This window comes from Bubalus kerabau, chromosome 2 (assembly GCF_029407905.1).
Source record: "Bubalus kerabau isolate K-KA32 ecotype Philippines breed swamp buffalo chromosome 2, PCC_UOA_SB_1v2, whole genome shotgun sequence".
NCBI lineage: Eukaryota > Metazoa > Chordata > Mammalia > Artiodactyla > Bovidae > Bubalus > Bubalus kerabau.
Window position 1 is genome coordinate 79,577,837 of NC_073625.1, and position 27,126 is coordinate 79,604,962.

Sequence of the window (27,126 nt, forward strand, 5' to 3'; positions counted from 1 at the left end):
AAGTACTGCTTAGTAAATAAAGATGCCACTTTAAAGACCTAGCTTCTTGGAGAAGGACTAACTAAAAATGTCTATGAATTAAAGAATGAGGGTGTATATGGCTAAAATAAATGCACTGTATTCCATCTCCAAGTATTTAGGGTTTATATAGTTCTCTAATATAAGATGGCATCATGAAGACATGTCAATTCCTTGCATAAATCCCCAATCCTTAAGCTGCTTCCTGTTCTGCTGCATTAATATATGCAAATATTCACATGTCATATTTGGAGGATAATGATAAGAGTGTAAACGTAAGGGAGACACAGAAAATGTGGTGCGGATCAAGAAATTTCAATATTTAGTTTAAAAAGTACTAGTTCAAGTGAATTCATCTTTCAGTGGAGACTCTGCTATAGAGCTGTGGTCCCAGGCTTCCTTACTGCCCGTTGCCCTGATGGAGTTGTGGGTAGTAGAAGGCCCTCAAATCCAAAACAACTAATTTGTTGATTCTCCTTTGATTTTTGTCATTGACTTGTGATTGTTCCAGAGCATATGACAGCTATAGTACCTGAAATTTAAATTGTTTTTAAAGAGTCAGCAGCAGATGATTCTAGTGCAGTTTGTTTTCCTACTCTGTACTCTATAAATTCAGGTAGACCCTGAAGTAGAAGTATTTTTTTTTTCCTTTGCAGTCAGTCTATCAAAAACACACAAAGTGTAACAGAAATTTTCAATAATGTGACCAATATCTTCAACACTAATAACTAAGTAGATGACCTTAACAAAGCATTCTATTATTTATAATAATCTTTTACATATATTTTCTTCTTTACTTATCTTGAAAGACATGAATAATAGATGTTTTAACTTCATTTTCATATGAAAACTCTAAGGATCTTTGCTCTGAAGCATCACGATTTCTTGTCTTGACACTTTCTATTATGTTATAAACTGTAACTCAAGTATAATACAATACTACGACAGTGATTTCCAATTGCTGGTCTCTAGATTAGATCAGAACTCTGGAAAATGTTCCATAGGTGTGCAGGAAAATGAGAGAATTTATTTGTAAAATTCACATAATGCTGCTTTCATATAGATCACATATGTTATTCTGAGATTGTCTTTCCTACTTCTTTGGTGTTAAAATACCCTTTTTATAGAATGATATTATGTAGTCAACATTTTTAAGAGCTCTTACTTGACAACGTTCATATGTATGGAGACTTCAAATCAGCTACCACTTGTTTTTAACACACTGGTTATAGAAATAGAAAATACCATATCCACTGTAACAGAGAAATGTGTTGATAGTAAAATTGGCACCTGGTACTCCCCAGATCTCTTGTAGACACCAGGCTTATTGTTGAGGGAACATTCTGATCCTTTTTCTGAGCAGCTCTAATCTAATCAGCATCTGGAAAAGATCCAGGTTCCAGAAACCAGAGGTCAGAATGCCACATAAGAGAGAAAGCAGAAAGGAGAGTCAGGGTACTGGAATAAGAAATAAGGAAATCAAGATCCCATAGGAAGAAAGTTATTTTCAGGGGAAACTTTTAGTAATAAATCTATGGTGAGTATCTTCATTGAGATGAATGCTGCATATCATAGGCACAATCAATAGGGAAAATAGGACATGGTCCAGATGACACCATAAGAAGCCTACGTTTCAGGAAGGCTCATCACTCTATGCTTGTGAAAGTGTTAGTTGCTCAATAGTGTCCAACTCTTTGTGACCCCCTGGACTCTAGCCTCTCAGGCTCCTTTGTCCATGGAATTCTCCAGGCAAGAATTCTGGAGTGGGTAGCCGTTCCCTTCTCGAGGAGATCTTCCTGCCCCAGGGATCGAACCCAGGTGTCCTGCATTGCAGGCAGATTCTTTGCCTTATGAGCCACCAGGAAAGCTCCTCAACTATCAGTGTAGGCCTAGCCCCTGCTATCCTGGCCAGTCAAAAGGGAATCCCTCCAAATAGTTCTTCCCTTCACTTTTCACCTGGAGAAGGGAACGGCTACCCACTCCAGGATTCTGGCCTGGAGAATCTATACAGTCCATGGGGTGGCAAAGAGTCGGACCCGACTGAATGACTTTCACTTCACTTCTCTTCACTTCTCAACTTATTACAAAGAACATAGGGTGAGTTAAGATATATAGCTGCTAAAATGGATAATGTTAGTCTTTCCCACTGCTAGGTAGTGTGGAGAAGGAAGGATGGAGGAAGGGAGAGGGTGAGATTATAAATAGAATTTTCTCATTTTAATATTTTCTTCTATAAATTTCCCTTCAATTTTTAATGCCTATTATCATTTATGTGCTTTTATGCTAGCACTTAGCAAAAATGCTTGAGAAAGAAATAATCCATAGGATTAAAATTAATAAGCTATAGAAGATGATTCCTAAACCTTCAGTTTACCTGGGGATGAGTTGGGACTACATTTTCATGTAATTTAATATTATTTACATAGTCTATTTTTTATAATAACTTTGTATATGAGTTTAAGGTGTCCCTTAAAGAAAGAAACATCATGCCTGTAGAATGCTGTAGAATACTGCACTACACAGGTGCTCAGCAAAGTAGGGGATAGGGTTGATGACTGTCATATTATCATATATTTATCTCCTTTCCTGAGTGGAATCATGTCTTCTAATACCTGTGTTAGAAAGGACTTCCCAAGCAGTGCATTTTCAGTTTCTGGACCTTCTTAAATTCAGAAGAAAAGCAAAAGGAAGGTTATCTGTGGTTCTTTAATAGCTGACATTTTATATGCTTATCTTTTCTGAAATGTATTTTTAAAAATAATTTTCCCTTCAATTTAGGTGTTGGTTCCTTAGAACCAATTTAGGTGTTGTCTTGCTAGAAAATCAGGTGTAATGATATTCTAATATGTGCCATTGCCATACAAATAGCTAAATAACTTTGTGTTAAAGGGTACACCACAGAATGAATAGAATTCTTTGCCACTATGATCCAATCTATGTTTTTTGTCATTGATATGTCATTACATAGTGTTTAAATATGAATGGGATGCATTGTTTTCATAACTTTCACTGTAGATATGTCTGAAATTGCTTTATTCAATTTTTAAATTAATATTTGAACCTATTACCAAAATATTTCCAAAAATCCAAGATAGATTTTTAGATTAGTACCCCCCCAAAAAAAAATTCAACAGCTTTTTGTATTTAAATTTTTAAGAAAATGTAGAAATCCTGAGTATGTCCATTAAAAACATGACTTTGCATAGCTAGAGGTTTCATTATGTTGTCTAAGAAAATGAACAGTATATACACTAAGAATTAAAATAAACAATTGCTGATGTTTCCAAACATATTCTCTCCCATCTTGAACACTTAATTTTTGAAATGTTAATATACATAAATTGAAATTTATATGTTTTTTCATTAAGCATCTCCGGCATTTTTCATACCTGTATCCCAAAGTTTAGACTATTAAATTGGATGCTGTATGAAATAAAATTATAGTATATTGTTAGTAAATTGATAAGTAGAATGCTATACAAGTATGGCAATATTTTCTTTCATATCACTCCAGTTTATCTGTGTGACTGAGTCTGACAAAGCTTGCCATAATTACTATGGAATATTTTAATTTTTTCCCTCAACATCTGTAAAATACAACTATATGTACTTACTGTCATAATCATTGAGTAAAGATATTGAGAATCAAAGGCTAGACTTTAATAAATGTTTTCATTTAAAGCAGCATTTTATAGGAGTATTGATCATTGAAATCTAAGAAATTAAATTAATATTGAATAATTGCAAAAATATGGAATTCAGATTTTAAAATGCATTAAAATAATCACTTATGAAAAATAATGTTCTTCTGTAGCTTTACACAATTCCTATAATCAAGTTTTGGAGTTGTTTCTTTTTTTTTAATGTTTGTATAAAATTTTTATGTGTGTATAAAGTACTTTTCTCATAATATTAACTGTACATTACTGAAGGGATTCCATAGCATGACACTGTTGGAACTCAGATTTGGAAGAGCACAAAAGAACTGTAAATGTTGCCAGTCAGCAGAATGTGTTTTCAAAACAAGGATAACATTTTATTTTTCTTTCTCCCCAGTTCCGCAGTAGTGTAAGTGTTAAAGCCTGAGAGGTTTAGAAAGCTGCAGTGAATGTGTTAAGACTGTTAATGAAGCTTCTGAATCTAAGGACAAAATTAGCTCTCACACCCACACTGCGCAAAGTACAGCAACTGTCTGATAGAATTGCATCATGACTTTTACCTGGGGACACGGGTATTATATTCAGCTGAATTGATGAAATTGGGAAGACAGATGTGCCCAAAGGACATTTTAAGAAGCTTGTACCTACATAAATTGCTTGTGAAAAATCTCTAAAATTTGAATAAGAAACCAATGTAAAATGCTTTCTGCCTGTAAACTTCAGGTCAGATGATATATATTATCTAGCATTCCCTTTAAGGAGAGAGAACATTTGACTTTCTCTTTGTATCAAATAATGTATATAATGTCAAGTGCAATAAATGTCTTTTTTTCTCTTATTTTAAAGATAAGTACTTAGAAGCAAGAATTTAATGATGGCTGCTAATATGTGTATGTTGTTTGCTTAAAAACATGAAATTCAGGTTTTCATTGCAACGTGACTGGTATTTAAATAATTTGGATAATGTAACTATTTAGTAAATAGAATCACAAAGTAAAAACAACAATGTCAATGAACACCCCCCAAAACAAACACATTACTAAAAACTTTAATCTAAGTCCTTTGACAGTGAGACCTGTATCTCAATCCCAGTGCCCATCTCTTTTAAATCTTAGAGATACAGACTTTTACAAATGATGCTATTTCATTCCATTTTTAAGACATATATATTAAGAGAAAATTTTCTCACAACTCCATCCTGTAAAGCCTTGAATGTTTTAGGAAGTTGGCAGATATTTAGATTTGCTTTAGGTTTGCTTTTCCAAGAAATGCAGGAAATAGATGTCCAAATCCTAGAAAATTGTGATTGTCAGCAGTGAAAGGAACATATGTAAAGAGTACCTTACACCTTCGTATATGATCTTGAAATACTAGATGCTTATGTAAATTGTTTTTAGAAATTTCAAATAGGAAATCACAATTACAGAGAAAATCTTTCAGTGTATTAGAAATTTCTAGAATTTTCTAAGAATGAGATTATGTTTATATAACTGTGTAAAAAATTATCTTGTAAAAATATTGATACAATGACATTTAAGATACTAAAACCATCTGATACTGACAGTACAGATTCCTCTTCTAACATACACTTATTGATATTAGGAATAAATGGGGTCACCTTTGAAATTCTTAAAACTAATAGTCCTGTCCACAAGAGGGCATGGGTTTCCATAGGAAAAGAACAGCATATGAAGGAGAGAAAATAAATGGTTTTAATACTGAACTTTCTTTTGACTGACCATATTCTTAACTTTGTTTTTTTTTTTAATATACTTTCCTCCTAATTATACTAAGTCCTTGAAGGACATAGGCTTTTACATATAACTATTTGTTCCCATAGTGAAAAACAATACCTTTATTCAAGATAGGTGAATAATAATTATTTGCCACTGAAGATAATAATGGTTTTGAAGTAATAAACATTATTATAGCTATTGAAAGACAATTTACTAGAGCAATTAACAGTTTACAAAATTGACTTTTTACCTCTATTATTTATTTGTCTCCACAAATAGTGGTGTTCCCTACTTTTACTTTATATTTTAAACATTTTTCCCCTTCAGGTTTGCAGCAGTAAATGAATTACTCATGCAAAATGAATTTTTAAATGATTTATCTACTAGAGAATAGTTTTCCCTTAGTCCTATAAAGAAGATATTAAAGTGTTAGTCACTCAGTTGTGTCTGACTCTTTTTGACCCCAAGGGCTGTAGCCCTCCAGGTTCCTCTGTCCATGGGAAACTCCAGGCAAGAATACTGAAGTTGGTTGCTAATTCCTTCTCCAGATATTTTATTAAATCTCTTGTTAAATAGCTCATCATGAGATTATTTCATTTTCTTCTTACATCAGTGGCTTATCCATATTTGGAATTTAAAATAATTTATCTGAAAGGGAAAAAATTCCCAACTTTTCTTTTCCTTCTGATTTTACCAAACAAAACAAAACAAAACTTAACCTGATATGTGTGAACTACCTAGCCAGAGATCCTATAATACATTTTTATATGTACAGACAGCCATTAATAGAGAATTAATAGAAGCAATTTCTTGCCAAATTTCAGAATTAGTAAATAGGACTTGTGAAAGTAACTAATCCTGAAGGATTATGTAGCTAATTATAGAAGAAATAGTAATTTGATAGTCAATTCAGTGATTAAAGTCACCAGTTATCAACAATTATGTTTATTAAATATGTACATTATTAAATTTAAATTGCAAAATGGAATAATATTAAAAATATAAACCTTTTCAAAGTCAGGATATTGGCAATGCAGTACATAAATTTTATCACCATCATGTAAATGAGATAGTTAATTTCTAATTTTTTTAGATCTTTTGTATCTTGGGAATTCACAACTCATCCACTGAAATTTTAGTTTATTCAAGTTTAAGCAATTTAATTAAGACTATTTCTTAGAACACACTTCAAGTAAACAAATCCAACAAATAAAAACACATACTAGCAGGCTTCTTTATTTTCTAAAATGTAGGTACTACTTTTAGAAAACAAATTTATTTTAACAGGATCCAGCAATGGATGTACTATCACTCAACATGACAGAATCTGCTTATCAATCTTAACCAACACATTATATAGAGCTTCATGCCCAAGATCTCCAGAGAAACAGGCCAAAAGCTCAGAAATTAATGCTAGAAAGAAAATCCCAAATTTCCTCCTATTATAATTTCTGAGATGAATTGTCCAAAGGTCGTTCAAAATATTTTTGTTCTATCAAAGGGATATACCCAAGACTTACAACCACACATTTCCACAGTAATTACCCAAATATATAATCAAAATTTTTAAATTTAAACAAAATAATTTAATTAAATAATTTTATTCTTTGTTTTCTGATTATTACTTTAAATACATCCTATTTAATTGAAAGCCTTATTAAATAATTAATTTGTGAGTAATATAGATAAAAACAATTTCTCTATGACCACTAATCAAATAAACAGATTTTTGAGCATGTCTTTTCCATGAAGGAAATTATAATCTATATGTAGGTCAGTTTTTTGAGTAAGTTTTGAAGAGCAGTTAACTATATAAATAAAATTTACATATTAAAATATGTTATCTTAAACAATTAAAAATGTTTTCACTTTACTAGTTCCAAAACAGTTTGATGTGGAATAATTTTCATCAAACTTTAAGATGTGATTAAACTAATACAAGCCAATGTTTTTGTTTCTTCCTCCTTAATATATATATATATATATATTTTTTTTTTTCTGCAGCACTGCAGATATACTATTCTGTAGGCTCTTCTTAGTGAATAGCAGCTAAAATTCTGCTTTTTCCTGTTCGCCAAACGTTGTACCTAAGAAGCTAACTCTGTCCAGAGGTAGGGTAGTGCCCTGCTAATTTCACAAAGTCATTATATAAACTAGAGGGAATACTATTTTTATGCCTAGTCTGTAGCACACACAGGTTGCTTATATTTCCTTCATTTTAATTGCAACACACACACAATTAAATGCCCAAACCTTAAATGTACAGCTTAATTCCCCTTATAAATGTGTAGACCTTGTATGGACTTCCCAGGCAGTGCAATAGTAAAGAATTTGCTTGGCGGTGCATGAGCTACAGTTTCAGGAGAGGCAGTGGGATCAGTGGGCTGGGAAGATTACTGGGATAATCCCTTGGATAGAGGAGCCTGGTGGGCTACAGTCCATGTGGTCACAAAGAGGAAGACATGACTTAGCAACAGCACAGACCTATGTATATAAGAGAATAAAGGTATAATGCTTCAACATTCTTAACGCTCTTTCTCCATCAGTATACCCTCTCCTAAATGTAACAATTATTTAACCTCTATCCCCAAAGAAACTTTGTCCTGTTCTTGAACTTCATTTATATAGATGCCTGTTTCAAGAAAATTAGAGATACCAAGGGAACATTTCATGCAAAGATGGGCACGATAAAGGAAAGAAATGGTATGGACCTAACAGAAGCAGAAGATATTAACAAGAGGTGGCAAGAATACACAGAACTGTACAAAAAAGATCTTCGAACCCAGATATTCACCATGGTGTGATCACTCACAGTCACCTAGAGCCAGACATCCTGGAATGTGAAGTCAAGTGGGCCTTAGAAAGCATCACTACGAACAAAGCTAGTGGAGGTGATGGAATTCCAGTTGAGCTATTTCAAATCCTGAAAGATGATGCTGTGAAATGCTGCACTCAATATGCCAGCAAATTTGGAAAACTCAGCAGTGGCCACAGGACTGGAAAAGGTTAGTTTTTATTCCAATCCCAAAGAAAGGCAATGCCAAAGAATGCTCAAACTACCACACAATTGCACTCATCTCACACGCTACTAAAGTAATGCTCAAAATTCTCCAACCCAGGCTTCAGCAACGCATGAACCGTGAACTTACAGATGTTCAAGCTGGTTTTAGGAAAGGCAGAGGAACCGGAGATCAAATTGCCAACATCCGCTGGATCATGGAAAAAGCAAAAGAGTTCCAGAAGAACATGTATTTCTTCTTTATTGACTATGCCAAAGCCTTTGACTGTGTGGATCACAATAAACTGTGGAAAATTCTGAAAGAGATGGGAATACCAGACCACCTGACCTGCCTCTTGAGAAACCTGTATGCAGGTCAGGAAGCAACAGTTTGAACTGGACATGGAACAACAGACTGGTTCCAGATAGGAAAAGTAGGACGTCAAGGCTGTATATTGTCACCCTGCTTATTTAACTTCTATGCAGAGTACATCATGAGAAATGCTGGGCTGGAAGAAGCACAAGCTGGAATCAAGATTGCCGGGAGAAATATCAATAACCTCAGATATGCAGATGACACCATCCTTTTGGAAGAAAGTGAAGAGGAACTAAAAAGCTTCTTGATGAAAGTGAAAGAGGAGAGTGAAAAAGTTGGCTTAAAGCTCAACATTCAGAAAATGAAGATCATGGCATCTGGTCCCATCACTTCATGGGAAATAGATGGAGAAACAGTGGAAACAGTGTCAGACTTAATTTTTGGGGGCTCCAAAATCACTGCATATGGTGATTGCAGCCATGAAATTAAAAGACACTTACTCCTTGGAAGGAAAGTTATGACCAACCTAGATAGCATATTGAAAAGCAGAGATATTACTTTGCCAACAGAGGTCCATCTAGTCAAGGATATGATTTTTCCAGTGGTCATGTATGGATGTGAGAGTTGGACTGTGAAGAAAGCTGAGCGCCGAAGAATTGATGCTTTTGAACTGTGGTGTTGGAGAAGACTCTTGAGAGTTCCTTGGACTGCAAGGAGATCCAAACAGTCCATCCTAAAAGAGACCAGTCCTGGGTGTTCATTGGAAGGACTGATGCTGAGGCTGAAACTCCAGTACTTTGGTTACCTCATGTGAAGTACTGACTCATTGGAAAAGACCCTGATTCTGAGAAGGATTGAGGGCAGGAGGAGAAGGGGATGACAGAGGATGGATGGCTGGATGACATCACCAACTTGATGCACATGAATTTGGGTGAACTCTGGGAGTTGGTGATGGTCAGGGAGGCCTGGCGTGCTGCAATTCATGGAGTTGGAAAGAGTCGGACACGACTGAGTGACTGAACTGAACTGAACTGTTAGTTAATTTTCAAAAATTTTAGGGGAAGGGTTTCTGTTCACATATCAACTGAAATTATAGTTATGCAACATCAAATACTTTAATGTTAATTATTAATTTACCTATGTATATTTATATTTCAGATTGGTATTGTTTGCCTTATTTTTCAAGTTTCAGAATTTTGTGTTATGCTTGGCCCTTTTTGTTCAAATACACTTAGGAAGCACTGAAATCCAGAAATTTTTATGAACATTTACTCAATGAATATTAGAGAGAGGTTATACTGGTCTAAGGTGAAAGAGTGAGTCATTTATGAAATCATCACTGAATTTCTTTGTTCTTTGACTCCTAGACCAATGGCTTATCTACTAGAGTATACCTCTTCTCTGGCTTCCCACGTGGCACTAGTGGTAAGGAACCCACCTACTAACGCAGGAGATGTAAGAACCGCAGGTTCCATCCTTGGGTCAGGAAGATCCCCTGGAAGAGAGCATGCCAACCCACTCTAGTATACTTGCCTGGAGAATCCCATGGACAGAGGAGCCTGGAAGGCACCAGTTCAAGGGTCACAAAGAGTTAGTCATGACTGAAGCAACTTAGCACATAGGCAAACCTCTTTCTAAAGCTTGTCTTGTAAATATTTCATCCTACTCTGCTGAAGTTTATTACGGAAATAACAACAAAACAAATGAACAAAAATCAATCTTTATTATAATAAAACATTTTAAGTTGCAATTTTATTTCATTGTCTTTCAATGTCAAAGTCTCAGACATGCTTCTCTATTCTTTGTTAAGATAGTGCTTTGTGATTGAGAGAAACAATCCACAGCTTACTAATGCTTCCTCACCCTTCTGTTATCTCATAAAAAGGTCAAATTTAATATTACTAATTATGTATATATATTTACAACTCAGAAAAATTAAATGTTTCAAAAAAACTAGTATATCAGCTAAAATAAATTTATTTTAACTTAAAAATAAAATCATATTGACAGATTTCCTTTAGAATTAGAATTGAATTTGATTTGAATATTAAAATGCTTATATTAATAATAATTATGTCTTTTTTACAAAAGTGCTCCCCTGAAAAAATAGTAAAATTTTTTTCTCTAATTGTAATAATGTTTAAATGTGTGGAATTTACCTAACCTCACGCTGTACAAATATGTAACATTTATAATTTATTTTTTTTTTACTATTACATATCTTGAAGCTACCAGATGCTATTAAACCAAGACTCAATATCTACTTTTGTTTTAGTGGCTAAGTGTTTTAAATTGCATAAGCATTTGCAAAAAGTCATTCTCTTATTGGACAATTTTCCTCTTACTTCTTGCTCATTTTGTCTTGCTAAAGAGGGGACCAGGCTTGGAGCACTCCTATCATAATTTTCCAGTTGTTTATTCACAAATTTAAGTTTTTTCAGATGTATTTTTCCCCTAAGTTATAAACCTACTAGTCTTTTTTATTACCCCTTCAATACACAGATACTCTCTTTATTCAATTATATACCAAACTAGCATCAATTAAATTTTTTGAAGGACTCCAAGGAGGACTAAGGTACAGCTCTCCAATTATGGAGCTTAGTTACCCAGTATATTCTCTCAATGATAAGACTAATGTTCTATAGGATCTATTGCTCGATTATTAAATTCTTAAAGCCATTAACTCAATATAGATGACAAGATCTTTTATTATTTTTCAGAGCCCTTACTCCAATACCATCTATAGAATTACTGTGTACAGAAAGGGTTTTTAGTGTATAAAATAGAACCATGTCTTAGCCCCTACCAAAGGGAACATCTTTTATCATATGTTTACTCAGTACTTGAGTCATTTTTTGGTTCCTTATAAGTATATCCATCTACAACATCACATAAGACAGGCAATCATATCTTTGTTAACTTTCTCACTCCTACAGTACAGGATAATTCAGATAAGTCCAAGAAGGTAGGAAAAATATTATTTTTAGTAACAGACACTTATCAGTGACATTCAATGATACCAATAAAGTTCTGGTCCTTAATGACCTCAATTTAGTTCTTAAATGAAATGGTCCAAAGAGCCAAAATTAGGTTCAAGTTAGGTAGATTCACCCTCAGTTTGAAAATCATGACTATTTCTAGAGATACTTCTGAAGCTTACTTCTATGAAGATATAAAATGAATCTTCAGTGAACAAGAACTATAAGCAAATATATTTTATTTAGTTACAAAGGGAAAACTTTTTTCACCTATAATTTCACTATGTAAAATATAAGCTCATAAAGACTAATGCCACTGAGATTTGGAGGGAGGGTAGTTGGATTCAAATCCCACCTCTTGGACTTACTACTGGACTAGCGTGTACAATTTACTGAACCTCTATAAGCTTCAGTGTATTCTTTTATAAAGTGAACATGATATGAAAAATATCTCCTTCACCTGATTGTGGTGAGCCTTAAAGAAGTCATGCATATTAACTAGCGCAGGATCTGGGACATAGCAAATTCTTAATTGTTAGCTAATAGTATTTTCTTTGTTGTTGATGTCATTATAGTTTTTATTATATAGGTCTCTAGAAATGTGCATCACAGGAAAAAAACATTTTAATGCCCAACAGAAGTATCCATTTTCAATGGTCTGATAACTGAAGTCTGAGTCAATTGAAATTCCAGAGGAATCGGCAGCCTTTGGACATGTCAACCATTCATCTTTCCAGATTCTCTAGGTTTTATCCCTGTATCAAGTCAGATCATCAGAATGGTACATACCAGGATTGTATTCCGTTAGCTCCCTTCAGAAATGTCTTCACAGAGTTATGATTTGGCATCATGCCCTGGCTTCTTATCAAAGGTCAGTGCAAGAAATAGCCATATGAAGAATCCCTATCTTCTTTTTGTAAAACTACTATTGAAGATACTGTCCATTCTAGTGTTTAATGTCCCTTAGACAAAAGGCTCTTGCTATAAATTCTTCTTACGGCAAAGTATAATGACTTTAGTATATCTGTTCTTTTGTTTTTAAGTGCCTCATCCTTTTGGGAAGCAGCAAGGGCTTTAATAATAAATAGAAGATTCTTTTCAACAAATACAGTTCTATACAATGTTTCTAGCCACTTACTATTTCCATGGTCAGGGAAGAAAGAAAACCTATACATTCATTTTCCCTTTCCTGTTTCAAAGGTAAAAGGTTACCCTAATAGGGAATATTTGCATAGAGAAAGATTACATCCAAGAGAGGGAAAAGGGATGTTGATGATATAAAATTTCAAGGCAGAAACTTTTCCTAGGGCAGAGAGCTTTGCCATTACATCTTGTACACAAGGAGTTGCAAAGTGGCAGATCGCTGACTTTTGGACTGCTCACTGTTTCAAAAAACATTGATGTGGAAGTGTTACACTTATCTAGAATCTAAGCATTTGGACACCTCTTTTCATGCTTAAGAATTTTTCCCTGTTAAATTCATCTCTGTAATCAAGGCCATTTTTATAAATGGTAGAATATGACACAACAGCCCCTACAGAATGACTTTAGGTAGAAGAGTTCCTTGAATATTTATATAAGAGCTTGCAAAACTTGAAACAATATTTTCTTGAAGGCTAATACATGAACTGTGAACTTCCAGATGTTCAAGCTGGTTTTAGAAAAGGCAGAGGAACCAGAGATCAAATTGCCAACATCCTCTGGATCATGGAAAAAGCAAGAGAGTTCCAGAAAAATATCTATTTGTGCTTTATTGACTATGCCAAAGCCTTTGACTGTGTGGATCACAATAGACTGTGGAAAATTCTGAAAGAGATGGGAATACCAGACCACCTGACCTGCCTCTTGAGAAACCTATATGCAGATCAGGAAGCAACAGTCAGAACTGGACATGGAACAACAGACAGGTTCCAGATAGGAAAAGGAGTATGTCAAGGCTGTATATTGTCACCCTACTTATTTAACTTATATGCAGAGTACATCATGAGAAACGCTGGACTGGAAGAAACAGAAGCTGGAATCAAGATTGCTGGCAGAAATATCAATAACCTTAGATATGCAGATGACACCACCCTATGGCAGAAAGTGAAGAGGAACTAAAAAGCCTCTTGATGAAAGTGAAAGTGGAGAGTGAAAAAGTTGGCTTAAAGCTCAACATTCAGAAAATGAAGATCATGGCATCTGGTCCCATCACTTCATGGGAAATAGATGGGGAAACAGTGGAAATAGTGTCAGACTTTATTTTTTGGGGCTCAAAAATCACTGTAGATGGTGACTGCAGCCATGAAATTAAAAGACGCTTACTCCTTGGAAGGAAAGTTATGACCAACCTAGATAGCATATTCAAAAGCAGAGACATTACTTTGCCAACAAAGGTCCGTCTAGTCAAGGCTATGGTTTTTCCTGTGGTCATGTATGGATGTGAGAGTTGGACTGTGAAGAAGGCTAAGCACCAAAGAATTGATGCTTTTGAACTGTGGTGTTGGAGAAGACTCTTGAGAGTCCCTTGGACTGCAAGGAGATCCAACCAGTCCATTCTGAAGGAGATCAGCCCTGGGATTTCTTTGGAAGGAATGATGCTAAAGCTGAAACTCCAGTACTTTGGCCACCTCATGCAAAGAGTTGACTCATTGGAAAAGTCTCTGATGCTGGGAGGGATTGGGGGCAGGAGGAGAAGGGGATGACAGAGGATGAGATGGCTGGATGGCATCACTGACTTGATGGACGTGAGTCTGAGTGAACTCCAGGAGTTGGTGATGGACAAGGAGGCCTGGGGTGCTGCGATTCATGGGGTCTCAAAGAGTCGGACACGACTGAGTGACTGAACTGAATTGAACTGAACAAGAGCAAAATAAAACAGATTTTCACAATCTCCCTCAGTCCTTTCCCCAAACTTTCTAAAATATACTGCCTACTACCATTCACTTTAGTGTTATCACAAGGCCTGGTGATGGCCACAGGGATGCTCAGAAGTATTAGTAACACTACTCCTTTCTCAGAGTCTGTTCTTTTCACCATGAAAATAGGTAAATATGAGAACTGCTTCTATCAGTTTATAAATATATATATATATATATATATATATATATTCTGTAGAGCTTGAAATGTTGTTCTCATAGTGAAGGGAGTATAGTGAATCTATGAAAAAGTGAGTGCTTCTAAACTCTTCTGGATGCCAATAACATGAAAAATGGTTAATCTCCAGATTGGAAAACAATGTACATATCAGCCAAAACTGTCACCAGACAGGACTATCCTAAAGAAAATAACTTCAGAAGTATCAGTAATCATATATCTTTTACCTCAACAATTTCTACTAAACCAGCATATACATGCATTGCTGCTGCTGCTGCTAAAGTCACTTCAGTCGCGTCGGACTCTGTGCGACCCCATAGACGGCAGCCCACCAGGCTTCCCCGTCCCTGGAATTCTCCCATGCATTACTTATCCCAAATAACCACTGAAATCATGTTTACCAATAATTACTTCTGATTAAAGAGCATTAATAATAGGACTCTATCGTTGGTAAGTCTAAAAGTCAAAAGTTAGATCTTAATTTGAAGCATGGTCTTTTGCTATTAATAGCATTCTTATTTAAAAACTGAAATAGCCAGTATGCATATTTTTGTTTGGGCCCATTAGTCTTATAATCATTTTTGTTTCAAAAATGATTGTACTAGTTGTTTTGTTTTTGTTCCAAAAATGTTGTACTAATACATGCATCTGGCCCTCTACCTCAAAAAGGGAAAAACAAACAAACAAACAACAACAACAACAACCAAACTTCACTTAATTCTGAGTCACTGCAATTCACACAGCAAAAGAGAATGAAAGATAAATAATACACTATGGATTTTTTCCCCCAGGTACAATTTCAAAGCCTAAATGGTTTTCACAGACCTGAAATCACAATAAATCCCCCAGCAGGTAACAGCTGTGGACTTATAAAGCAACACAAATTTCAGAAACGTGACTGCGTACTTCTGGTTCAGCATTTTAGGCAAGACTCTGTACGCCATTAGAGTGTACATTTTAACGTTTTGCTCGCCAGAAGGTACTAAGAGTTCTCTGTGTTCTAAAGTGAGTCACTCAGTCGTGTCCAACTCTTTGCAACCCTATGGTCTGCCTGCCAGGCTCCTCTGTCCATGAAATTCTCCAGGCAAGAATACTGGAGTGGATAGCTATTCCTTTCTCCAGGTGATCTTCCCGACTCAGGGATCAAACCCAGGTCTCCCATATTGCAGGGGGATTCTTTACTGTCTGAGCCACCAGGGAAGCATTCTAGAGACATCTCTTTTTATTCACCTATTCTTGTATTTTTTTACTCATTTGTATGTTCATTAGAAAGAACATTCTGCCTGCTCTTCAGCTTCCAAAATTGAGAATCCTGTCTTTTGCTGCTAAATCATTTCTTTATTGGTAAAACAAACAAACAAACAATAGCTTATAGAAGTACATCATAAAAATGATCATGTTTTTTCCTAAATGGGCTTCCCAGGTGAATCATCAGTAAAGAATATGCCTGCAAATGCAAGAGGTCCAGGAGACTTGAGTTTGATCCCAGGGTCTGAAAGAACCCCTGGGGTAGAAAATGACAACCCACTCCAGCATTCTTCCCTGGAAAATTCAATGGACAGAGGAGCCTGGTGGCTACAGACCATGGGGTCGCAAAGAGTCAGACATGACTGATCATTAATGCACATCTTTCTTCCTAAATATCAGTGGCTTATGACTTAATTATGATAGTTTAAAAGATTAACAAAGTATTCTAAAATTAATTAGAATGTCATTTGATATTAAAATTTAAGCTAATAATTGTTCTTTGTGACAGAGATTAGTTGATTTTGTTTTTAATTTATTTTTCAGTTTATTAAAAGGGTTGTGTTGGTTTCTGCCATAGGTTGATGATGTTTAAATACATAGTTCTACCTACAAGAAAGGCATAGATAGGTTAAGCATTGAACAAACCTAATCTTTCCAATTCTAGATCTTTCATTCTGTAAAATGGGTATATATGTACATAATGAAGCATGATTTGATATCATCATTTTACCTGCTGTAATTACTCATAGGAATGTTTTTTTTTTTGGCATGAGTTTCTATTTGGAATGTTCATGTTGATTATTAGAGGAACATTAACAGCAAAAGATGCATTCTGTTTTTCCAAGTTTACTTTGTTAATACTGACTGTAAAAATCTAACAGAATCCTGGAATTAATGTAATTAACAAAAATTAACATTTAAAAAAGTTCTCTGACAGCAACTTCAGACATCAATGTCTGGGGAATAAATCAATTTATAGCAATGCTATTTCAAAAGAGATAAAATGAATTATAAGAGTGCATACTGACTAAAAACCTCAGGACATTATTAATAAATATTGTTTCTATCCTAAGGTTTAGGGAGCTATGAAGCTAGTACAAAATATTACGTATTAAGAATTAATTTAGTTTTCAACCAGGATTCCTACAGAAGGAAGACTTATGAAATTGCTCCAACTGTGCATTTCCTCTTACGACATTTGATCCCAGAGGCACATTTTAACTAAATCTGACAGCAGGAAAGAAAGTCCAGGGCTAAACAGCACCATACAAGTTTTTGAAACAGGTGACAGCTAATGGCCCAAACAGTTCATATTAATAATCAAATGCCGGCTACCCTGTGGATCACTACCATGTGCTAATGAGGAGAGTCTTGCTTTCTCTCTAGGCAAGCAGCTCTCTGTGAAGCTTCTAATACTTCTGAAAACTGATGGATACACACAGAGAGAATGCAGTGGTTGCTACCTGCTACTAGCAACTGGTGCACATATAACTCACAGGAAATCCGATTAGTTGGGTCAAGAGTTGAGCTTTATTTATCTTTATTTCTCTAAACCAATTTAACGAGACTTTTTAAAGCAAAGTTAAAAATATTTAAAATGTTAAAATGCCTCTCCTATGAGCCACAGGAAGTATTTCCAGAGTTATTGATTTTGCTTTTGTTTTTCCTCCTCTTAAAGGAGGAGGATAAACCAAAATTTTTGTTCACTTCTTATGGCCAAATATGCCTTTCTCATGAGAATACTTATTAGTCTCCTGCAACCTTGAGGTGAGGAGATGCTCTCTGCTGTCAAGATGTGCAGTGGCAGCCACTTACCAGACCGGTGAATTACTATATAACTGTGATCACTGGTTGGATGATAGCCTGCTTCCATGTCCCGTGGCTGAACTTATATATGAACCCCCCACATTTGATACACAAAAAGCATCACCATTGATGAGAAGTAATTCTGTATGAGTCATATGGTGATAGATGTTTTACTATTCTCTTCTGGTTATATTACTTTCTCTCTTAAGATAATTATTTACAAAATGCAATACATGTAGTAAAACATTATCTGTAATTTGTATTTAGCTTTGTGTGCCTCTCCATTCACGACTTAGTTACCTTGCTTTACACTGTTCTTTATCTTTCACTCCTTTGTTCAAATACAGCAAAAATAGTACCTTATCATTGCTAGGTGTTCAATAAGTTGTTGTTCAGTCTCTCAGTTGTGTCCGACCCTGCAATCCCGTGGACTGCACCACGCCAGGCTTCCCTGTCCTTCACTATCTCCCAGATTTTGGTCAAACTCATGTCCATTGAATCTGTGATTCTGTCCAACCATCTTATCCTATCACCTGCTTCACCTCCTGCCCTTTCTTTCCAAGAATCAGGGTTTTTCCATTGAGTCGGTTCTTCGCAATATGTGGCCAAAGTATTGGAGTTTCAGCTTCAGCATCAATCCTTCCAATTACTGCCTATGACACAGCATTTACAAATTGTATTTAAGATAAGAATTCCTTTCTTTCGAAAAGCTCAAGTTTGGGGAATTTTGAAAAATATATTAGCAACATAAAATATATTTCCCCTTAACTAAATTTTGACACACTAATTTATTATTTAATGAAGGGTGTTATATATATTAAGGACACATCAAGAAGGAAGATATTTACAAAAGAGAAGTACTCACAAACTGTCTTCTAACGGCAAGCATAAACAAATAACAAGTGATATTAAGAAAAGAATATACTAAGAGTAATCCATTTTATTTTTTGTAAAATTCCAATGTAAATGAGCTAATTTCAGATAAAACAAAGAGTGAAATCATACAGGTTCTATTTGTCTCTCTGTCTCTATTACTAAACTCTCTGGACATTAGTTTCCTCATCTGAGTTTCCTGCAAATACTTCATGTCTATGCTTTGAAAACTGTACAACCAAATCACTCCCAAATCATCTAAGAGTATAAATATTTTTGAAAAACATTCCCTTTACAATAATTTTCATTGTTGTGTGTCGTTCCAAGAATATATATGTTCACTTGTGATTAAATAGCGACACATAATCACAGGTTAACTCAGAGGTATTCTAATCCTCTGTTTAGTATGCAGCTGAAATGAGGCACTGCCTGTTGTCTGTCAGTAGCAAAGATTTCATTGTTTCATCTCAGCTGTGGCTTTCTCCATGTTTAGTAACCACGTCGAAATCTACATTTTGAGTGCTTTTGGGAAACATTTGCTAATAGGTTGTCCCTTCTTTTGTCAAATAGATTCACATAATGTAATTATGGTCTGTAATGCCTCCTGGCCTTTATTTGTAATGGAGTATATTTTCTTGCTACTTAATCCATTTAATTTTAAACTTGTTTAAAAAGATCATTAAGGTTTAGATTTGTTTATTTAATAAGAAAAGGAGGAGTACCCTGGTAACATAGTAAACTGAGTTGACACATACTGGCTTCCATTCCATTCATGTATAAATGCAACAAAAAAAATAGAGCAGCTGAAACAAAAGCCAGTTAATTAGGGCCAATCTCAGAAGAAAGTAAGGGGAATATTCCCAAGTGGCAAAACGGGGCAAGAACCAAAAGCCAGGGTATTAAGGGCACAACCTAATGCTCTGGGAGTCTAGAGGTTCCAATAACACAGAATGACTGTAAATTCAGTTTTGAGTTTTGATGCCAAGACTGATTTGGGTAACGTGGCTTTGAACCAGTATGAAATAGATAGATAAAACTGAGATTTATGAGTAAACCTCGGACCCTATGAGAACCGCCAATAGCCATAAAGCTATGATAAGAATAAAACTATTGTCAGAAGAAGCTTGTCTGCATTTCTATATCTCTGAGCGCTAAAAAAAAATAATTCTCTTTGATAAGTGTTACACAAAACTACAATAGCATGGGTGTGGTTTTCTCAACTTTTATAATCTGTTAGGTACAAGCATGGGCTTCCCAGGTGTCTCAGATGGTAAAGAAACTGCCTGTAATGTAGGATACTCAGGTTCAATCCCTGGGCTGGGAGGATCCCTTGGAGAAGGGAATGGCTACCCACTCCAGTATTCTTACCTGGAAAATTTCATATGCAGAGGAGACTGGTGGGTATTCCATGGCGTTATAAAGAGTCAGATGTGACCAAGCAAGTAAAACACACAGGTACATGCACAAACCAAGATATCAATAAAATACTTCATTGGGAACCTGTGAAATTCCTAGGGATCTGGCAGATATATTTTGTAAAGATGTTGCTATTACCATATTTGAGCCGAATGCCCAAGAAGGAATAAAATATTAAACATATACTAATAATAACAGTATATAAATTATACGAGGAAAAGTAGCCCAACAAAATATATAGAATAAGTAACATAACATGAACATTTGATAACAGAATCATGTGAAAGGGATAATGAAAGAATAATGTTTAACTCAAACAGATTAAAATTTAAATTAATATGAAAGGGAGACATAACGAAAAAAGAGTCATATTTGATAGACTTGAAAATGTGGACATCAATGCTAACTTTTAAACTGTGGATTAAACAGGAGGTTGCAGAACAAGAGCAAATTATTGAAGTGAAAGATAGTATAAAGTACAAATGTGTAGCACTGAAGAATAAAAGAAAGAAATATAGCAGGGAAGTGAAGGCATGTTGTTGTAGCTAAGTGGTGTCTGACTCTTGCAATACCATGGACTGCAGCCTGCCAGACTTCTCTGTTCATGGAATTTCCCAGGCAAGAACAATGGAGGGGATTGCCATATCCTTTGCCAGGGGATTTTTCAAACTTGAGATTGAACCCATGTTTCCTGTACTGGCAGGCAGGTGCTTTACCACTGAGCCACCAGGGGAGCCCAGGCAAAGATATATGAATGATAAAATAGAGCAATAAAAAGATAAGAAAAGAAATGAGGAGAGGAAATATTTTAAGATAATGGCAAATCAGTTCAGTTTAGTTCAATTGCTCAGTTGTGTCTGATTCTTTGCAAGCCAATGGACTGTAGCACGCCAAGCTTCCCTGTCCACCACCAACTCCCAGAGCCTACACAAACTCATGTCCATTGAATCAATGAGGCCATCCAACCATCTCACCCTCTGTCATCCCCTTCTCCTCCTGCCTTCAATCTTACCCAGCATCAGCGTCTTTTCAAATGAGTCAGTCCTTCACATCAGGTTGCCAAAGTATTCTCTTGGAGGGCACAAACAAAACCTTGTGAGCCCAAACCCAGAAGAAAGGAGCAGCAACCCTACAAGAGGCTGACCCAGACTTGCCTGTGAGTGTCCAGGAGTCTGCAGCAGAGGTGTGGGTCCTCAGTGGCCTGCTGCAGGGTCCAGGCCACTGCATGTGGCAGTGCATGCATGGGACCTTCTGAAGGAGGTCGCCATTATCTTCATTACTGCCACCATAGTTGGGTCTCAGGTCAAACAACTGGGAGGAAACACAGCCATGAATAAAATCAACAGAAAATGGGATTAAAGGTTTACTGAACATGGCCCCGCCCATCAGAACAAGACCCAGTTTCCCCCTCAGTCAGTCTCTCCCATTAGGAAGCTTCCATAAGCCTCTTATCTTCATCCATCAGAGAGAAGATAATGAAAACCACAATCACAGAAAACTAACCAAACTGATCACATGGACCACAGCCTTGTCTAACTCAGTGAAACTATGAGCCATGCCGTGTAGGGCCACCCAAGATGGACAGGTGATGGTGGAGAGTTCTGACAAAACGTGGTCAACTGGAGAAGGGAATGGTAAACCCCTTCAATATTCTTACTTTGAGAACACCAAGAACAGTAATAGCAGATAAATATCTATACTTACAAAAACAGAGATACAAATCCTAAATTTGAAGAGGCACACTTAGCCTTGAACTTAGACCAAAACCTATTGTAATAACATTGCAGAAAACATTGATAGAAAAATAAATAAATAAAAACAGAAAAATAAATAAAAGATAACAAGATTTTAAAAGCAGTAGATTTCTTATCAGTACAAAATGAATACCAAAAAATAGTATAAATCTTCAGATTTCCTCAAGTACTCATTTCACATATGAATTTTTTTTTAAAGTTAAAATTGAAGTAAATTGAACATCTTTATTTTAGTGGGTTTTAAAACTGACTTACAACATTCAGAGAAAGTAATTAATAATGAAGTGGTATAGAGTGAGTAAAGCATTAAAGAATGATTCAGTGTACTAATTAAAACAAAAGACAACATTGTGAGTTTCTATTAACATATCCATCATTAGGCTCCTTTTCTAATAATGTGATATAATTTAATATTATGTTTCATCCAACAAAATGAATAATATAATTTACTTATTAAATTTATTATTAACATGGCAACTATAATATGGCTCTTAACTTTAGATCATATGATTAAACTATTGCTTCTTTCAAATAATGTTTTATGAGACAATAAAGCTTAAAGGAGCAGCTCCACACATTCATTTTCTTTTTTAAAGTTAAGTGTAAATACAAGTTTTTAAAAATTAAAATTAGGCTAAAAGCATGTTATAATAACAGATGTTATATTAGAAGTTCTGATGATCAATAATAATAGCTTTTATTTCAGTTTGGTCACTCAGTCGTGTCTGACTCTTTGTGATCCCATGGACTGCAGCACTCCAGGACTGTCCAACACAAGCTCCTGGAGTTTGCTCAAACTCCTGGCCATCGAGTCGGTGATGACATCCAACCATCTCATCCTCTGTCATCGTCCCAGTCTTCTCTTGCCATCAATATTTTCCAGCATCAGCATCATTTTCCAATGAGTCAGTTCTTCACATCAGTTGGTCCAAGTATTGGAGTTTCAGCTTCAGCATCAGTCTTTCCAATGAGTATTCAGCTTTTATTTACTTAATATAAAATATTGGGCTTCCCAGGTGGTGCTAGTGGTAAAGAACTTGCGTGACAATACAGGAGAGATAAGACACAAAGGTTCAATGGAGGGGGTGGGGGAAGGCAGGGAGGAAAGACCCTGGAAAATCCCATCGACAGAAGAACCTGGCAGTCTAGCAACTTAGCACACTCACACACATTACACTTTTATTCATTTTGTCACTTATGGTTTGTCAGTCCCTTAATATAAGTACTATTAAAAATCTCCTTTTTATGGAAATGATACAGAAGTAAAAATAAATCAATCTTTTTGTCACATTGCTATAACTAACATCATTACTCTCAAACAGTGGTTCTCAGCAAGGGAAAATTTGTCCTGAAAGGTGTTTTTCTTTCATAATATCTGGAGATTTTTTTGTTTGTCTTAACTCAGGAGCAAGGATGCCCCTGGATCTGGTGGGTAGACATCAGGGATATTGCTAAACACCTTGCAATGCACAAGAAGATTCCCCACAACAAAGAATTATCCAATTTATAATGTCAGTAGTGACACAGCTGAGCAAGCCTGCTCTCAATAATATCAAATGCTGATCAAATTGAGCAATAAAAAATATGCTTCATCTGTTTAAAAAAAGCACAGCAAAAATACAAGCTTCATTTTTCTGCAGCATTCTCTGTGGTTTAGAACAACTAACATCTCATACATGCTTGTTTCAGTTCACTTCGGTTCAGTTGCTCAGTCGTGTCTATTTGCAACCCCATGGACTGCAGCACACCAGGCCTCCCTGTCCATTACCAACTCCAGGGGTTTACTAAAACTCATGTCCGTTGAGTTGGTGATGCCTTCCAACCATCTCATCCTCTGTCATCCCCTTCTCCTCCTGCCCCCAATCTTTCCCAGCATCACGATCTTTTCCAATGAGTCAGTTCTTCACGTCAGGTAGCCAAAGTATTGAAGTATCAGCCTCAACATCAGTACTTCCAGTGGATATTCAGGACTGATTTCCTTTAGGATGGACTGGTTGGATCTCCTTACAGTCCAGGGACTCTCAAGAGTCTTCTCCAACACCACAGTTCAAAAGCATCAATTCTTTGGCACTGAGCTTTCTTTGTAGTCCAACTCTAACATCCATACATGACTACTGGAAAAACCATAGCCTTGACTCCACAGACCTTTGTTGGTAAAGTAATGCCTCTGCTTTTTAATATGCTGTCTAGGTTGGTCATAACTTTTCTTCCAAGGAGCAAGTGTCTTTTAATTTCATGGCTGAACTCACCATCTGCAGTGATTTTGAAGACCCCCAAAATAAAGTCTGTCACTGTTTCCACTGTTTCCCCATCTATTTGCCATGATGTGATGGGACCAGTGATGGAATTCCAGTTGAGCTATTTCAAATTGTGGAATACGATGCTGTGAAAGTGCTGCACTTAATATGCCAGCAAATTTGGAAAACTCAGAAGTGGCCACAGGACTTGAAAAGGTCAGTTTTCATTCCAATCCCAAAGAAAGGCAATGCCAAAGAATGCTCAAACTACCACACAATTGCAGTCATCTCACACGCTAGTAAAGTAATGCTCAAAATTCTCCAAGCCAGGCTTCAGCAATACGTGAATGGTGAACTTCCAGATGTTCAAGCTGGTTTTAGAAAAGGCAGAGGAACCACAGATCAAATTGCCAACATCCTCTGGATCATCGAAAAAGCAAGAGAGTCCCAGAAGAACATGTACTTCTGCTTTATTGACTATGCCAAAGTCTTTGACTGTGTGGATCACACTGCTGCTGCTGCTGCTGCTGCTGCTGCTAAGTCGCTTCAGTCGTGTCCGACCCTGTGCGACCCCATAGATGGCAGCCCACCAGGCTCCCCTTCCCCGTCCCTGGGATTCTCCAGGCAAGAATACTGGAGTGGGTTGCCATTTCCTTCTCCAATGCAGGAAAGTGAAAAGTGAAAGTGAAGTCACTCAGTCGTATCTGGCTCTTAGCGACCCCATGGACTTCAGCCCACCAGGCTCCTCCGTCCATGGGACTTTCCAGGCAAGAGTACTGGAGTAGGATGCCATTGCCTTCTCCGTGGATCACACTAAACTGTGGAAAATTCTTCAAGAGTTGGAAATACCAGACCACCTGACCTGCCTCTTGAGAAACCTATATGCAGATCAGGAAGCAACAGTCAGAACTGGACATGGTACAACAGACTGGTTCCAAATTGGAAAAGGAGTATGTCAAGGCTGTCTATTGTCACCCTGCTTATTTAACTTATATGAAGAGTACATCATGAGAAACGTTGGGCTGGATGAAGCACAAGCTGGAATCAAGATTGCAGGGAAAACTATCAATAACCTCAGATATGCAGATGACACCAGCTTTAGGGCAGAAAGTGAAGAGGAACTAAAGAGCCTCTTGATGAAAGTGAAACGGGAGAGTGAAAAAGTTGGCTTAAAGCTCAACATTCAAAAAACGAAGATCATGGCATCTGGTCCCATCACTTCATGGGAAATCGATGGGGAAACAGTGGAAACAGTGTCAGACTTTATTTTTTTGGCCTCCAAATTTACTGCAGATGATGATTGCAGCCATGACATTAAAAGACGTTTACTCCTTGGAAGGAAAGTTATGACCAACCTAGACAGCGTACTCAAAAGCAGAGACATTACTTTGCCAGCAAAGGTCCATCTAGTCTAGGCTATGGTTTTTCCAGTGGTCATGTATGGATGTGAGAGTTGGACTGTAAAGAAAGCTGAGCACCAAAGAATTGATGCTTTTGAACTGTGGTGTTGGAGAAGACTCTTGAGAGTCCCTTGGACTGCAAGGAGATCCAACCAGTCCATTCTAAAGGAGATCAGTCCTGGGTGTTCTTTGGAAGGACTGATGCTAAAGCTGAAACTGCAATACTTTGGCCACCTCATGCGAAGAGTTGACTCATTGGAAAAGATTCTGATGCTGGGAGGGATTTGGGGCAGGAGGAGAAGGGGATGACAGAGGAGGAGATGGTTGGATGGCATCACCGACTAGATGAACATGAGTTTGAGTGAACTCCGGAAGTTGGTGATGGACAGGGAGGCCTGGCGTGCTCAATTCATGGGGTCGCAAAGAGTCAGACATGACTGAGGGACTGAACTGACTGACTGAACTGATGGAACCGTATGCCAAAATCTTAGTTTTCTGAATGTTGAACAGAAAGCTCAACATTCAGATGCTTGGTAGTTTTCACATAATAGAAGCTACAGTATGAAAGTTGTCTCTCTGCAGGCAGCCTCCATAGTATGATTTCCATAGCTGTTGGCAACTGTCCCCTGATATCAGATTGGTTCAAGGAGACAGTCTTGACAACATAGCAGACACATACCAGGCCAACAGACTTCTGCTTTGTGCACTCCAGTTTCAGAATTTTACATGCATTTATATTGAGACAAAATAAAATACATTGACACAATTCCTTTTAAGTATTAATGCCTTATCTTTTCCAGTGTCAGCAATCCCTCAGTAATGTAGCTTGCTCTAGTGCTGATAAAGCATTTATTTTGTTTTCTGTAACTTCCTTTTGGGGTCTAGCTCATTTATTTTTAATTCAAAATACTTTCCAGGACTTTATCACATCGATCACTGTATTTCAGATACCAGTTATCATGGTCCATATCTCTAAAAGGAAGCATATTGAAAATGAAATTTCCCACAGTGGTGACTTATTTTTATTTGATAACTTTTAGACTCTACCAGTATCTGGTATAATAGTGTTCTAATTCAGGAATTTTTTGTGTAAATTGTAACATTATACAACTAGTATTTTAAATGGAATAATATTTAGTTAGATCAAGAAAAATAAAAATTATATTTCTTAAAATGTATTCCTATTTATCTTTATTTTAGCTAGTATTATAGAGGTGGTGTCTATTGGTTAAAAATATCACTGTCTCTTTAAAATTATATGAGGTATTATTTGTCCTCAATTTTATTTTTTTCATGTTTTTCCCAACAAAATATGGAAAACAATATGATTTGACCCTATTAATTTTTCATGAATTGGGCTTATGAATCTCAAGATCTGTTTTTCTCATCTAAACTGTGCTACATATGAGTCTTTGATCAGTAAGTACATGAATAAAGAATGGTGTTTTTCAGAATTAAGAGGAAATGAAGCCTAAGGAGATATGTTACAGAATAATAAGTTCTAAATAAAATATAAAACTTCTAAATTTTAGATCTCATTGTATAAATACTATGTCTTTTTAAACCAAGTAATTTGTATTCCTGATGTATTTTTCCACACTTAAAACATGGA

The 27,126-nt window shown here is 36.2% G+C and overlaps 1 long non-coding RNA gene across 1 annotated transcript; it reads right to left on the minus strand.

The window, feature by feature from the left end:
• Nucleotides 1-1,019: 1,019 nt before the first annotated feature.
• Nucleotides 1,020-21,179, minus strand: LOC129643406 (uncharacterized). Its single transcript, XR_008710292.1, has 2 exons — nucleotides 21,136-21,179; nucleotides 1,020-1,399 (listed from the first exon to the last, which is right to left on the minus strand). It is a non-coding gene; the product is annotated as an uncharacterized LOC129643406 (long non-coding RNA).
• Between the last annotated feature and the right edge of the window lie 5,947 nt (nucleotides 21,180-27,126).